Source organism: Enhydra lutris, unplaced genomic scaffold (genome assembly GCF_002288905.1).
Source record: "Enhydra lutris kenyoni isolate GAN:26980312 unplaced genomic scaffold, ASM228890v2 scaffoldscaffold43, whole genome shotgun sequence".
NCBI lineage: Eukaryota > Metazoa > Chordata > Mammalia > Carnivora > Mustelidae > Enhydra > Enhydra lutris.
The window spans coordinates 10,292,839-10,307,048 of NW_019154127.1; positions in this window are offsets into that span (position 1 = coordinate 10,292,839).

A 14,210-nucleotide genomic window follows, 5' to 3' on the forward strand; every position below is an offset into this window, starting at 1 on the left:
AGAAGCTGGGATAGCCCTCCTTTCACAGCATACAAGAAAACAGAGACCTTGGGTCTATAACTACAAGGAACTGAATTCTTACAACTCAAATAAACAGGGAACAGTTTCTTCCCTGGAGCATCCAGAGAGGAACGCCACCCTATCAACACTTCAATGGATGAAACTGTCCTGGACTACTGGCCTATAGAATTATAAGATAATAAATTAGTGTTCTTTTAAGGTATTAAGTTTGAGGTAACTTGTCACAGCAGCACTGGGAAACAAATACAGCCTCTGTTACTATCACCCTGTGGGATGTACCATCATCTCTCATTGGCAATAGTCTCCTACTTACTTCTACTCCACAAGATAACCAAAGTGGTATTTTATTTTTTAAATTTTTAAACATTTATTTATTAATTTGAGAAAGAGAGAGACCACAAGCAGGGGGAGGGGCAGAGGGAGAGGGAAAGAGAGGATCCTCAAGCAGGCTCCGCACTGAGCATGGAGCCCCAATGCAGGGCTTGATCCCAGGACCTTGAGATCATGACCTGAGCTGAAATCAAGAGTTGGATGCTCAAGCAACTGAGCCATCCAGGCATGCCCCAAAGTGATATTTTAATATATAAATCAAATCATGCCTTTCTCCTGCTCCTCTAAAAGCCTCTCAATACATTTAGGAAAAAATCCATTAAAAAAAAACTGGGTCCTCAAGTCTCTATATGTCTAATACCTGTGTAACTTTATGATCTTGAATTCTTCCAGGCTCCTTCCTTCTCATTTTTCTACAAGTACACTGGTATACTTGCAATTTCTAAAATATGCCATGCTTACCCCTGTCTTAGAGCTTTATCCTTCCAGTGCCCTTTTCTTGAATCCTTGCTTTTCTCTTAGATATTCACCAGATTAACTTCCTCATTTCACCAGGTCATGCTAACACAGCACCACCACAGGTAGGACCTCTCTGCCAACCATATTTATAATTGTGACCTGTCCTACTCTTGTCATCTCTATTCCTTTGTCTGCTGTATTATTGTTGGTAACATTTACTAGTATTCAAAATGAGTATTACAGAGTTCTTTCTTTGTTAGTTTAGTGTCTCTCTCTGCAACTGGAAAATAAGCTTCTTGAGGGTCCCTAAAAGTCTGTCTTATATATTGCTGTTTTGTGTGTTGCTGGCTAGAATAGCTTCTGGTATATAATAGGGGTCAATACATCTTTGTTGAATGAATAAATGAGGGGCAGTATCTGAGACTTTGATTTGATAAACCCATTTCTTCCCTACGTACCTTAAGTGCAAGGAGAAGGAATGAAGAGATATGTTCTCAATTTTCTACATAATTAATTCTTTACCAGACAGATCAACATGTCATCTGGCTCCCTGGATGAAGAAGGGTCTTTGTAAGGTTGTGGAAGACAATGGTTCTGGATTGGGATGGCATGTTGCACATCTCCTAACAGCAGAATCAGAGCCCAAGGGGCAAATCAAACAGGAGATCATTTGATGGGTCTAGTCAGCTTCTTGCTCAGGGTGACGGAGCTCAGAGTGTGAGAGGTCACAGCATTTTGCTTGCTCGTTTGGCTTTCTGCTGAACTCACAGAGTTTTTGAGTATAATGATGGCTGAAGAAGGTTTTTCCCTCCTCCTGTTTACAAAATGAGCTGGTACCATGCTGTCACAGCCTACAGGAAATGTCACTGAGCATGACCTTCCAATTAAGTCACACATCTAGCATCTCTCATTTCTGATGACATTGTTGAAATGCTGAGACATCAGGGCATGTGATGTTTAAAAAAAAAGAAAAACAAACTTATTCGTCGAACAACTCTTTCCACATTGGGAGGAAACTCCAGCAGGTTTGTCCGTGGGCCTACATGACCCGCAGAAGTCTTGTATCTCTCTGTCCGCATCCTTCCACCTACGCTTCAGGACCCCATGGCACAGCAGGGTTCAAGCTCCTATAGTCTTCTTTGTGTACATCATGAATTTTCTTATAGTTTTGACCAAACATTTTTAAATATATATATATTTTATTAACATATGATGTATTATTTGTCTCAGGGTACAGGCCTGTGATTCATCAGTCTTACACAATTCACAGTACTTACCATAGCACATGCCCTCCCCAGTGTCCATCCCCCAGCCACCTCAGCCCTCCCACTTCCTTTAACTCCACTTTGTTTCCTGAGATTGAGTCTCTTATGATTTGTATCCCTGTCTGGTTTCATCTTATTTCATTTTTCCCTCCCTTCCCCTATGATCCTCTGTCTTGTTTCTCAAATTCCTCCTATCAGTGAGATCAATAATTGTCTTTCTCTGATTGACTTATTTCGCTTAACATAATGCCCTCTAGTTCCATCCATGTCATTGCAAATGGCAAGATCTCAGGTTTTTTTGATGGTTGCATAATATTCCATATATATATCTCCCACATCTTCTTTATCCATTCATCTGTTGATGTACATCTAGGTTTTTCCATAGTTTGGCTATTGTGGACACTGCTGCTGTAAACACTGGGGTGCGTGTGCCCCTTTGGATCACTACATTTGTATCTTTGGGGTAAATACCCAGTAGTGCAATTGCTGGGCTGTAGGGTAGCTCTATTTTCAAATTTGAGGAAACTCCAACTGCAAAATAGAAATTTTAGAATAGAAATATAAATTTATCTTTATTTACCTACTCAAAGATAGTCGTTTTGTCTTGGTCAAGTTACTCTGCACGTACCCTTTTCCTGGATGAGATGTCATTTTGACATGCATGTTGACTTTTGTGTTTCTGCCTGTAGCAGTCTACAACTTAGAGGAGTCATGTGGAATGACAGGGTAATGGTATGTGATGACATTTAGTAGAGCTTACTGTGTACCAGGCTCTGTGTTAAGAGAAACACTTTATAGGTATAGTCCCTCATCTCCTAATTTCCTCACTTAAGTCCGGCTTCTGTCCGCAGGACAGCAGGGAATCAGTTCATGTCAAGGTCATCAGTGTATGCCATTTTGTTAAGATCCGTGAGAGCCATGTGTGTTCTCTCCCTGGCCCTTTTGGTAGCATCTGAACCAACTGACCACTTTCTCCTGAAACATTTTCCTCTTTGGCTTTCATGTTGTTTCATTTGCTTGATTTTCCCCCTCCCTCAAATTGCTTTTTTGTTGTTTGTTATTACCAGATGTCATGTTGGAGAAGCATGGTCCATGGCCTTTTTTCTCCTTCTATTTACTTTCTTTTTTTCCTTAGGTGATTCACTATGGTCCTATGCCTTTACACATCATCTATATGCTGATGACTTATAAATATATCTTCACACTCATTTTCTTCCCTGAGCTCTGGCTACTATGCCTCTCAAACCAAAAAACCCCAAATAGAACTTTTAGTGATCTCCACTATAAAATGAAAAAAATCTAGAAGCGATTCTTGATGCATCTTTTTGCATTAGTGCGACATCTGAATCCACTAGCAAGTCCTGCCATGGTATACTGGTATACATGGTATACTTCCCCAACTCATCCACTGGGTGCATGCCTATGGCTCCCGTCATGGTCCAAGCCACCATCACCTTTTGCCTAGATAACTGCCTTAGCCTCTTACCAGTCTCCTTGCTTTCACTGAAGCTCCAGTCTAAACAACACAGACTGTTTAAAAATTAAGTCAGATCATAGGGAAGCTCTATTTTTAATTTCTTTATGTAGTGAAAAGAAGGGCCATCTGTACCCCAATGTTTATAACAGCAATGGCCACGGTTGCCAAACTGTGGAAAGAACCAAGATGCCCTTCAACGGACGAATGGATAAGGAAGATGTGGTCCATATACACTATGGAGTATGATGCCTCCATCAGAAAGGATGAATGCCCAACTTTTGTAGCAACATGGACGGGACTGGAAGAGATTATGCTGAGTGAAATAAGTCAAGCAGATTGAGTCAATTATCATATGGTTTCACTTATTTGTGGAGCATAACAAATAGCATGGAGGACATGGGGAGATGGAGAGAAGGGAGTTGAGGGAAACTGGAAGCGGAGGTGAACCATGAGAGACTATGGACTCTGAAAAACAATCTGAGGGTTTTGAAGGGGCGGGGGGTGGGAGGTTGGGGGAACCAGGTGGTGGGTATTGGAGAGGGCACAGATTGCATGGAGCACTGGGTGTGGTGCAAAAAAACAATGAATACTGTTATGCTGAAAATAAATTAACAAAAAATTAAGTCAGATCTTATTTATTGTTTTGTTAAAACTATCCAAGAACTTCTCATTATACTTAAGGAAAACAAAGTCGTCCAAGGTCAAATTAATCTGGCTCTACTTTATTATTATGACTTCAGTTGTCACTCGCTGCCCTTTTGTTACCCACCCATGCACAAGCTCACTGGAATACCATGCTGCAGACTCCCTGGCCTATTTTTTCTTTCTGTGTTGGTCAATTTTGTTTCCACTTCAGGGCCTTTGTATTTGTTGGTCCTCTGTGTTGGACACTCTTTCCATATATCCCATTCAGATCTCAGATTTATGCTACCTTCTCAGAGAAGCTTTCCTTGTCTGGTTGGGAAACAGGCTCAGAGAGGCCCAGTAACTTGTGTGAGGCTGCTCTGCTGGTAATGTAACGTGTGTAAGTCTGAGCTCAGGTGGCCTGACTCCACTTCCTGTGGAGTGTGGTCGCCTGTATGGTGACCGCTATTGTCTCTGTCTTTGCTTTCTCATAATAGGGGCAGAGAATATAGTATGATTCAGGGATAGTTGGGGCTGCACTTGCAGAAAATACAAGGGATGGAAGGAAGCAGAAGAGATGAATTATGAGGAAGTGAGCCCAAGAGCATTTTTGGCAACCTTATCACAGGATTGGAATCAGAAATGACGATGGGAATGATAATAGAAAAGAGTGGCTGTATCAACTTCTCTGTTAGGTCACTTAAGTGTTCCTTTTGGGTGATCTCTACCTCAACCTTCTTGGGAGAGAGAAAGACAGATGCTTATGAGGTGCCAAGAAAAAGGTTTTTTATTTTTAATTTTTTAAAAGATTTTATGTATTTATTTGACACACAGAGATCACAAGTAGGCAGAGAGGCAGGCAGAGAGAGAGGAGGAAGCAGGCTCCCCGCCGAGCAGAGAGCCCGATGCGGGGCTCGATCCCAGGACCCCGGGATCATGACCTGAGCCGAAGGCAGAGGCTTCAACCCACTGAGCCACTCAGGCGCCCCAAGAAAGTGGGTTCTTATATAAACAGACTCAGATACCAGCATACTCTTCTAGAGCATGTACCAAGTTTAATAGTTTCCTCCCTGAATTTATGTCCACCTAGAACCTATATATATGACCTTATTTGGAAATAAGATCTTTGCAGATGTAATCAAGTTAAGACGAGGTCATTAGGAGAGGTCCTGGGTCCACAATAACTAGTGTCTCTACAAAGCTGGGAATTTGAACACAGAGATGCTGATGCACAGGGAGAAGGCTGTGCAAAGATAGGCAGAGACAGGAGTAAAGCAGCTAGAAGCCAACCTACTCCAAGGACTGCTGGCAACAACCAGACCTGGAAGAGAAAAGTAAGGACTTTCTGCTAGAGTCTTCAGAAGAAGCATGGTCCTGTTGATGCTTTGACCTCAGACATCTGGTCTCCAGAACTGGGAGAGAATACATCTCTGTTTTATAAACCATCTGCTTTGTGGTTATTTGTTATGGTAGCACCAGGAAACTAATATAGAGCCTCTCAATAATTGGCTACTATCAGAAGCTCAATATAAGTAAAATTTTCTTATTAAAGAGCTGACTTTCATTATTATTTTATTTAATTTTTTAAAAGATTTTATTTATTTGACAGAGAAAGAGTGAGAGAGCGCAAGCGGTAGGGGGTGGGCAGCAGAGGGAGAGGGAGAAGCAGGCTCCTTGCTGAGCAGGGAGCCAGATGAGGGGCTCAATCCCGGGACCCTGGGATCACCCTGAGCTGAAGGCAGAAGCTTAACTGACTGAGACACCCAGGCGCCCCTTATTTTATTTTTTTTTAAAGTGGTTTCTACCAATCTATGTGAATAGACAGTGCATTCACATGTTGCTCAAGTGAAAAATCAATCTGGGAATGTGTGAAAAGCACCTCCTTCCTCTGCTCCCATTTCTCCTCCCTATAGGCAACAATTTTTATTAGTTTCTTGTGTATTCCTCCAGGAAAATTTTGTGCATATGTAAGCAGTTCAAGGACATATTCTCCCCCTATTCAAAAAACGAATCATAGCATACTACATACTCTGCTTTGCACCTTGCTTTTTCACTTAATTATTTATCTTGGAAAACTTTCCATATGAATATATAAAGAGCATCTTGATCCATTTTTACAGCTGCAAAATTTTCCATTGTGTGCTTGGAATGATAATTTATTTAGGTGGTTCTCTCATGATGGTCATTTAGATGGCTTCCAGTATTTTGCTTCCCCTTCTTCAGGCCCTGGAAATCACCATCCTACTTTCCTTCTGTATGAATTTGACCACTCTAGGGACCTCATATGAGTAGAATCATACCATATTGTACTTTTGTATCTGGTGTATTTCATTAGCATGATGTCATCAAGGTTTTTCCATGTTGGAGCAGGTGTCAGAATTTCCTTCCTTTTTAAGGCTGAGGAACATTGCACTGTATGTATAGACCACATTTTGTTTACCCAATGATCCATGAATAGACTTTTGAGCTCTTTGGTTCTTGTGAATAATGCTACATGAACACAAGGGTTCAAATACATGTTCAAGGCCCTGATTACAGTCTTTTGGGTAAATATTCAGAAGAGAAATTGTTGCATCATTTGGTAATTTTATGTTTGAGTTTTTGAGGAACCTCCATACTGTTCTCATAGTGGCTGTGCCATTTTACATTCCTATGAATAGTGCCCCAGGGTTTCAATTTCTCCACGTTGTCACCTATACTTGTTATATTCTGATTTTTGGTAATAACCATCTTAGTGGGTGTGAAGTGGTATCTCATTATGATTAATGATTAATGATATCGAACATATTTTCATGTGCTTATTGGCCATTTGCATATCATCTTTGGAGAAATATCTATTCAAGTTTTTGCTCATTTTTAAACTGGATTCTTTTTGTTGCTGTAAAGCCCCCATAATTGCACTTTGTGCTGTTTTTGATTTTAAAAAATGTATAATAGGTAGTAGTTACAACATAACTACTTTTCTGCCTCACATTGAACGGAATTTATCCTTTCCTTTCCAGCTCAGAGATGTCTTGCCTCAGTGACTCTACTGCTCTGTGGTACAGGGAAAACTGAGGAGGCAGCTGTGGTGCAAACATTCAGATGTTGCATATCATTGAGCCAAGGCTTCTGACTTCTTGGTGTAAGATTTTTAGTTCATGTATTTAACATTTAATAAAGACCTGCTATATGAGCACTGTTTTTGCAGCTGACAAAACAAAAATGAACTAGAACTTGTCACTGTCTTTGCAGAACTTGTAGATAAAGAAACACATGACTGTAAGAGAGGGTGGAAGGACTCTAGGTCATGGGGAATGCAGGGAATGTCCTTTGGCATTACTCTGATTAGGAATGTCCTGGGCTCTATCACGTGAGTCAGAAGATTTAGAGGACCGTCACTCTATCAGATAACGATAAATTAGAACCAGAACAAAGGCTATTTCAATGTTTCCATCCCAGTCACCTTCTTATGGGCTCTTCAACTACAAAATGGTACAAAGGTGGACATGAATTCATAAAGTGAATGTCACGAGAGTAGAGACTAATTGATCTAACTAAATTTTTCTTGAGCATTTACTGGATGCCCAATATTGTGCTAAGGCAGGGGCCTTAGAAGAATTAGAAAATTCTTCTCTGATCTTCTCCATGTCAGCCCCGTAGTAAGTCTACCTCCTAGGGTGAGACTGACAAAAGTATGGCATATGGTGCTTATGATAGACATCACTAACTGATGGTGACTTTTTCCCACTTAGCCCAGTGGTAGCTTCCCAACTCAGGGCCACCAGTCAATAAAGTTGGCATTGTGGATTAAATCCATTTGTTATTTTGTTGCTGAGGGTCTCCATTTGGGTCTCCCAAATTTAAGGGTCTCTATTAGTGTCTGCTGCTTGGAGGAGAGGAAACTTTGGTGCTTCAGGGAATAAAGACAGAGAGGCTGCTTTCCTCTGGACCTGGATCCTGGTGAGTCAAGGTTGCCACCTCTTTTGTCCTCTCAAGTTTATAATTTTTCTTTGAAAAAATATTGTGTTTAAGACTAAAAGCTTCAGAGTGCTCATCTCTGAAGAGAAACAGTCATTGCAGGCTTTCGATTGACTGATGTGTTCACACAAGTGTTTGTATTCTGTTCGTCTGTGTATCTCCAGCTCCTGCTCTAGTGCTTGAGACATGAGGGAGCTCAGAGAACATTAGCTCAATGAATGACTGAATTTATAGGAAGCCAGAGTCTTTAGCCTACCCATTTGGTTAGATAAGAGTACACGCAGACAATTAGTAGTATAATTACCAAGTAACTGCTTCCCAGGCAAGCAGGAAAGCTCCCAGATAGGACTGCTACTTGGGAGCTGTGTATTGAGGCATGCATTCATGCATTTATTCATTCTGTACATGTTGGGTACTTGGGGCAGACCAAGAGAAGGATCCCCAACCCCATGGGACTTCCAGTCTCGTTGAGGTGATATACCTTCAACAAATAAATAGAGAGCTACAAACTGGATAAATACTAGGAGAGAGAGATTTCAGGAAGGATGGGGTTTAGATGGGGTGTAAGGGTTGGCTGGTGACGAGGTGGGGTGGAGCTTGGCACTCAGTCCTTCTCCTGGAGGTCTTCTGAGCGGTGACATATGTCCCCACTAGGAAGGACCAAGAAGCACAGTGTTGTGCTGCTCTCTTTGCATCCAAGGCCCCCGGGTTCTTAGGGCAAGCTACTCTCCTCCATGAGTATGTGGTCTGTTATCTAACATGCTCTACCGGCGGTGGGATCCTAGTGAGCTTTCCAACATCATTAAAATTTCATGTGCTCAGACTTTGGTTCCAAAGAGGCAATAAACTAAATATTTAAGAGGACCCAGGATTAAAGTAGACAGACAGCTCCAAAAAGTCTCCTACTTTGTAATTATAAAAATTAGCATAGTTTCCACTTCATAAAAATGTACTCTTACAGGGTTTATTGGTTTTTCACTTTATGGTGGCTTAACTAAATCTGAGCCCTCAGAGTTTGGATTTAAAAAAAAATTCCATAAAAATAGTGACTTCATTCTGTTCTATTTAAAGCTTTAATTTCTTTTCTCCATTTTATGAAACAATTTTAATTTTATGTCAGACTTCAAATCCTGGTAAGACTTTGGAACCTTGATTCTATTTGATTGGCTTCATTCTTCCCTCCCTCCTTCTCTTCTCTTTCTTTTTCTTTCTTCTCCCTCCCCCATTCCTTTCTTTCTTCCTCTTTCCTTCCTTCCTTCCTTCCTTCCTCCCTCCTTCCTTCCCTTCCTTCCTTCCTTCCCTCCCTCCTTCCTTCCTTCTTTTCTGTTCTCTCCCTGTCTTTGCAAGACATAGAATTTGAATCTACTCCTCAAAATTAAACCCTAAAAAAAGTGAAATCCCATCTTCTCTTTACTAACAGACACTAAAAAGTTTTCTAGTTATCTCTGGGGTAAGACAAAAGAGAGCATTTTAGAATCTTCTCTACAAATAAGGATACAAAATGTTTAAAGATTAATTGTTAGTAATTTTCCCTTCATGTGACCATAATATTGACTTCTAGGAAGTCAATATTCAGTCAATTTTCCATTTGCTTGTATATAATCAAGTCCTCCCACTATCTATTTTTCCTCTGTGGTATCAGATATTTGGGCTACTTGCTGCTTCCTTGGCTGCGACAGTACTTCCTGAATGTCTCTGTCAGAGTGGTCTTTGAGGCACAGGGACAAGGTGCATGTCCCTTGGTTTCTGGGGATAGTACAGGGATGCTTACCAAAGGCACAAGACTTTTGTGTGGTCTCATATTTAGTTTCACATTTCCCTACATTTGTATTTGTAGTATATTCCTATTTGTTTTAAAATGTTTATTTCTCCAAACCTTCAAGTAACCTTGATGTATTTAGATGCTCTATTAAGCACATGTGTCCTACAGCTGTGTGTCTGAAGAACAGCAGGTACCTGGCCCAGATGAGCCACAGAGCATCTGGCTATGGGACTCACAAGGTTTATTGAGTGTTCCAGGCAGGGGGTGAAAACTGAGCCTGATCTTCTCACGTTGCCCCAGGACCCAGCAACCTGAAGTCCTGACTGTGAACACAGCCCTGCTCCCTCACCTCCCCCATGTGGCTCCTCAAGTGTTCCCACATGAATCAGCAGGAGACTGGAGGAGGGAGGACCGCCGACACCTGGCCCAGCCAGGGCACCATTTGCGTTTGTGGGCTGTATCTTCTTCCTGAGAGAAGGTGCCAGAGGCAAGCCTTTTCGATATCCTTTCACATCTCCAAATGCCACTTCCTGCCTGAGGCTTCATTTATTACCCCAGCTAGAGTCGGGATCCCCCTCCCTCATATCCGCTGGCAAAAGCAAGTTGCAACAAAACCAAAGGAGGAGACAGAGTTAAAGGGAAAGTGATGGAATTAGAGAATCATTATTTTGTCGTTGTCACTAACTGACTCAGGTGAAAACCATGGGATGAAAAGCTGGGGAGAAGCGACCTCACACTACCTCAGATTAGCACCCCTCAGGTTCTTTATTAATCACAGGAGTAACTTCCTTGTCCAGCGCAGCCACCTGTCAGCAACAGAGTCATGGGAGGAGCTGACATCATGGGCTCCCACTCTGATGCAGGGAGAAGGGCATGGCATCAAATATTAATATTCCGGCCCAGCATGCTGAACCTGAATCTAATAAAGGGGACACAATGGGCAAAATCAGACTGCTTGACCGATGTTCTATGAAACAACTGGCCCAGAGACTTAAAAAATATGTTGTTAATGAAAACAAAAACACAAACAGAGGCAAGGGATCTACCTGTCCTAGGTAAAAGGAAACAAAAGAGGCATGAATATTAAATACATTGGTCCTTGATATGGTCTCAGATGACTGGGCATTTGATAATATTATTTATTGTTATTTGTATGTATATTTGTTAATATTATTGTATACTTGAATTATTGAATATTTGATAATGTTATTTATCTGTGTTAGATTTCTCAGGTTTGACAATGATACTCAAATTATGTAGGAAAATGTCCCTTTTTTAAAAGAAACATTTGGGGATGAAATCTTTGGGGATGAAGGGTTAACCTTCATCTATACAAGATGATGGGAATTTTTGTGTGGGGGGGCTTATATGAGAGAGCTGCCCAAAGAACTTGAAAATAATGCAATAATAAGGCTTTTATAATAGAGGCACAAGCTTTTAGATGACAAAGTTTTTATGAAGTTATGTTTTAAGGATATAAACATGGGTAATAGAAAGGAGAAGAGCATTTAAGTCAGAGAGGTCAATTTTTTTTTCAGAATAATTCATTTATTCAAATTTTAGGAACCTTGCGTTTTTTCCCTCATTTTCATTTAACCAGGGAAGCATTGATTTATTTTATAAAGGGGCTCAGTGATGATGAGGAGGGACTCTCAACCTTCCCATCAGATCCCAACAAAGTCCTGAGACATTCACAGTCTTTTTCTCGGGTACTCCACAGTTTGTTGCTTTTGTGAACCCATCCTGGATGGAGATGGAGGCATATGGCTTCTTTAGTGAAGAGTTAGACCAGTCAGTGGGGTACTACTCCCCTCCTCTTTGGAGGATGGGGTTTTCTTTAGTGGGGTCTCCTCATGAGTCTTGAGTCTTGAGTTCTGAACACTTCTAGGTTGGACTCTAGGCAGATGGGGACTCCTGCTGCTGCTGAGGAGGCTCCAGGTGGAAGGGTCAGCACTGTTCCTAGGGGTACATGGGAAAGCAGGCACCCCACACATAGTTCAAACCCATTATCAGCTGAATGGTCAGCTGACCGTCTTCTTAGCTCACTGGCAAAGCAGGCACACCTTGCCATATGAGCACTATTTCTTCTTGGAGACAATGCAGTTGTTCTCACCCATTGAGAGGGATGTCACCCCTATTATGTGACTTTGTTGTTGCTCCCTTGAAAACAATAAACCCTGGCATCATTATGCCCAGGAGTGTTTGGCTTCTTTCCAGGACCAGCTTCCATTACAAGAGCCTCTTCACTGGCTGTGAATGAGTTTGTCTTTGTCCACAGGGAGGAGGACACTATTCTAAGGAGGTTGTTTTACCTCTAAATCTTTCCCAGTGATTGAAACAGTGGCAGTGGTTCCCACTTCTTATGTTTGTAAGTCATTGGGGGATGTAATAAAATTAGACCATAACCTCATACTAAATCCCATGTATCGGGTTTTGTTTTTGTTACTGTTTATGATTCATAAAAATTTATGAATTTCTTTTAATTCTAGTCTGGGACATGGAGAGAGCCTCCCCTTCTCTCCCAAGTTCATGGACCAGTTTGGGAGAGGGGCTGATGGATGTATTCACAGGGCACACTGTTGTCTCTTACACTGTGTCCCAATGATTGACTTATTTGAATATTTAAATTTTACTTTATATTCATTTTTTGAATAGGAAATACATTTGCAAGACTCAAAATTCAAAGCAATGTGAAAGGTGCACATGGAAATGCTTCCACCCATCCCATCTCCCACCTGCCTTGTGCTGTGATTCTCCACTTGCCCTCAATGTCCATTCTATACTCTCTGCCCACTCAGCCCAGAAGCTGCCTTCTGGAGTGCACTGACTAGGCTTCTTGGCCATCTGCCAGGGGAAGATGTTGACAGGGTGTGGGACAGTGCTGTGGGGAGCCTGGGGGCCATATGCATATACAGTCTTACTCCCCTTCTTAGATAAAAGGCAGCACACTCTTCACCGGACAGTATATCCTGGAGGTATAGCACGTCAGTGCATAAGGAGACTCCTCCTGTTCTCTCTCCTTCTCTTCTTCTTTTTCTTCCCTCCCTCCCCCTCTCCTTTCTCTTCTGCTCTAGTCCTGCCTGAATTAATGAAGTTTTTGTTTACACCTGTTGTGTGTGTGTGTGTGTTGGGGTGGATGGAAGGCAGGTTGCTTTCCTATGATGTGGTCCCACTCAGTGGGAGAGGGAATCTGTGGTTGGGTTTGGATGTCCTCAAATCTACCTTCAACACCAGGATATTTAGGAGCCAGAGAGAAAAAAATGTTGGGGGAGTGGCAGAGGAGACGGGAAAGATGGGGGCAGAAAGTGGGGGCAGAGGCGTTTTTGACCAGAGTGGGTTGGCACTTCTGCTTCACCTTTGCAAATCTTCCTCCTTGGCCCTTCAGTCTATGAGCTGTGAGCCATGGGGAATCCTCAGTTCTCTGACCTCAGTATGTGCTTGTGGTCCAATAGAGGAGCTAAAAAGCAACCTGTATTAGGGTCTATCAAACAAACAAACAAAAAAAAACCGTTTTAGCTATATTTAACTCAGGTTTTAATTTATTCATGGGGCTGATGGCCTCCCAGCATGTTGTCCATCTGGCATCGCTATCTGGGAGCACTATTTAATCTGAGGAGCTGAAAGCCTTTGACCCCCTTCTACTTTCCATTCCCAGTGGCTGACTGACTTACTCTTATCGAGTAAGAGTTACCAGTTCAGTTTCCCTTCCAGGAAAGGAAGGGAAGAAAATGGCCATCCTAGAAAAAAGTGGGAGGCTATTCTAGAAGAAGGTTTTGGGGGAGAAGTGACGAGGTATAAAGAACTCAATAAGAGCATTGGAAAAACATTGTTCTTCACTGGGAAGCTCTGCCAACATGGGAACTGTAAGGTCATGAATGAGGAGAACCCCCTTGTTTTCCCACCAGGGAATGTTTTTCTTCGAGATTTTTGAGTGTGCAGGAAACCCATCTTGACTTGGAGGTGAGCAGCACAAGCCATTCTTAATTGCATTTGGAGAACCAGGCTCTGTCAGGGGCAAAGTAGGTACGGACTTCTGGGGATAACAGTCTAGAAGGGGATCTTAGGCAGGATTTAACTTCCAAAGGTGGCCAGCTTGCCAGCAGCTTCCTTTTGCCCTGGGGTTGGGTGCCTTTCCTCCTGAAGTTATTTGGAAGGACAGCCCCTAAATCCAGAGCCCTGGTGAGCAGGTGTTGGCAACGGCTCTCCTTGCACCAAGTGTCTCGGAACTAGAAAGGAAGAGTGGAGGCAGAGGTATACTTTTATCATCATCCCTTCTAAACTGCAAGAAATAATTATTGAGGCCTTTTTAAAA